Source organism: Orycteropus afer, unplaced genomic scaffold (genome assembly GCF_000298275.1).
Source record: "Orycteropus afer afer isolate SDZICR_OR568_19922 unplaced genomic scaffold, OryAfe1.0 scaffold00071, whole genome shotgun sequence".
NCBI classification, from domain to species: domain Eukaryota; kingdom Metazoa; phylum Chordata; class Mammalia; order Tubulidentata; family Orycteropodidae; genus Orycteropus; species Orycteropus afer.
In genome coordinates this window covers 8,776,843-8,779,622 of record NW_006921658.1, presented here as the reverse complement: position 1 = coordinate 8,779,622, position 2,780 = coordinate 8,776,843, and positions in this window count along the sequence as shown.

Below are 2,780 nucleotides of genomic sequence, written 5' to 3'. Positions count from 1 at the left end.
GTCTTTTTTTTTTTTTTTTCTTTTTTTTGTATAAGTGGGCCTAAGAAATATTTCTTAATGACAAGGATGTAATAAAGAGAATTGTTTTGAAAGGCTTTTGGAGCCAGCCTTATCTAAAGTTTCCTAGACAACCAAGAAAGTTTCACTTGGGCAAACAGTTTCTAAAGAAAAATCCTTAGTGTGAATTCTTAATACCAGCTATGAGCTCTGGTGGCACTGTGGTTAAGGCATTGGGCTGCTAACCAGAAAGTTAGCAGTTCAAACCCACCAGCCAATCTACATGAGAAAGATGAGGCAGTCTGCTTTTGCAAGGATTTACAGCCGTGGAAACCCTACAGGAGTCACTATGAGTTGGAATTGACTGGATGGCAATGGGTTTAGGTTTGGGCCCCAAAGAATGTTTTACATTCACTTAGACATTTTTATAACCAATTGTGCAAAGTATACATTCTGAGTATCCTATGAGTATAATTGTAAATCTTTGTAGCCACCTAAGTGTTTGTGTCCAATGAAACCCTTTCCCCCACATCTTTTACCTTGCCTTTGGTGACATCAATCAGAAATTAACCAATCAGGGATTTTATTATAATCACTTTGTTTCTTGCCCTATATCCATCCTCACTTGGGACCTACTCTCAGAAATCACCATGTTTTTACTTATGTGACATTATTCAAATGTCTCCCGAATGCTGAATAAAACCTGTGAATTTTCATTAATGTCTGAGTAGTTTTGACCATATGTAAGAATGGCAGATGATATTTCTACATACATATTTCTGTTCTGTAAGAGTGTCCATATATATAATACCTAACAAAGGGCAAAGTTATTGTGGTAGTTATGTTTGTGCATCAGCTTGGCTGGGCCTGGTTGAGTGACTGGACAACTGGTGGTAGTTATTCCCCATGATGAGACTGGCAATCAACTCCATGGTGGGAACTACCACAAGCAGCTGAGGAGCTGCCTTTGGGATATGGTCTGCTTCTGGTATATAAGGAGAAGCCTTGGGAATGGTCTCTAGCCTATGGTATGCTTGGACCCTACATGTAGCCATGTCATTGCTCAGCAGCCTGCCATGCTCTGCTGACGTTGGGACTTACAATGGACTTAAATTAATGGCCTGCTGTGTGGTTTGGCAACATCGGAACGGTGCCTTCTTACTTGTCAACCTTGGGGCTTCTCAGCCTCAGCAGCCAATAGCTGTCTGAGTGAAGAAAAGCATCTAGCTCCAGTGGCCCAGGAGCAGGAGGCAGAGCTGGACCCCAAGGCTGAGGGGCTTTCACCCAACCCTTAGAGCCTGACACTTTGAACTTGAACTTAAAGCCTCCAAATTGTAAGAATAAACTCCTGTTTGTTTAAGCCATCCCATTTGTGGTATATTTCTTGTCAGAGCAGCAGTAGGTAACCAGAACAATTATGATAACTTCTTAGCCACAGCCAAACACCCCAAGGGAACAAATAGTTGGACCTGTGGCCTTGAGACTGTGGTTGCAGAGGAGATCAAGCTCAATTGGCATAACATAACATACTACACAAAAACATTGTTCTACATCCTACTTTGGTGAGTAGCAACTAGGGTCTTAAAAGCTTGCAAGCAGCCATCTAGATGCAATAGTGGGTCTCTCCTCATCCAGAGCAAAGAAGAATGAAGAAAACCAAAGACATATAGAAATAATTAGTCCAAGAAACTCAGCCTATATGACCAAGAGACCAGAAGAACTAGATGGTGCTCACCTACCACTGTCAACCACTTGGGAAGGGATCAGTGCAGGAGATCCTGGGTAGAGTGGGAAAACCATGTGGAACAAAACTCAAAATCATTTAAAAAAAAAAAAAAGACCAGGTTTATTAGTCTGATGCAGCCTGGTGAGACCCCCAACACTGTGGCCCCTACTTACTCTTCAGGTCTGGCATTGAACTCACTCCTGTGGCTTACAGCCAAACAATAGACAAGCATGTAGGGTGAACATTTACATCAGGTAGATACACTTCTTAGAATGGTAAGTCATGAGAGAGCAAAAGGGCAGTATTTGCACAGGGAGATAGGTTGGTGGGCAGGAATGCATATGAAGGAAGGACACAGGAAAGAGGTAACCATAGGGAGGAAGTGGGAAGAGAGTTGTTACATTGTGGGAATTGAAGTCAATGTCATGAAACAAAATGTGTATGAACCACTATATGGAAAATGAATTTGCTCTGTAAACTTTCACCGAAATAACAGGAAAATTTTTTTTTAAATAGAGAACAAAAGAAATCATCACAGGATCATAACTGGTGAAAGACCAATTCATCACTGTAGTAGGTGAGACTACGAAAGTAGAGAAAGGACCATGATCAGAAAACATACATAATTGCTGGTTTAAAAAGGTTACAGGATTGATTCTAGGGTTTTGATTACCTGGCTGCACAGTTAGTTGGGGTATGACTCAAGATCATGAGAACATGAGTCATAGTCACTATGATCCCAATCTTTAATTTAAATTAGATAATATGCATCTGATCAAATTCCAAAAATGCCCAGGCAAGTTTCTTAGTTCTTTGTGTGAGCACTTCTACATACAACTTAATCTACTTTAAATCACACTGTTCCTGAGGGCAAACTGCCCCTCCCTGGGCTTGCCTGAGACTTTCCTAAGCATAGCCACATTGCTGGCTTGATGGTCAGCAAGCACTAGGGGGGTGCAAAAATGGCAAGGAGGCCACATGTTCTGACCTCCTCTAATCCCACAAGAGGAAGACAGGATTACCAGCAGTAACCCAAGGCCTATTACTGCAAGGCCAG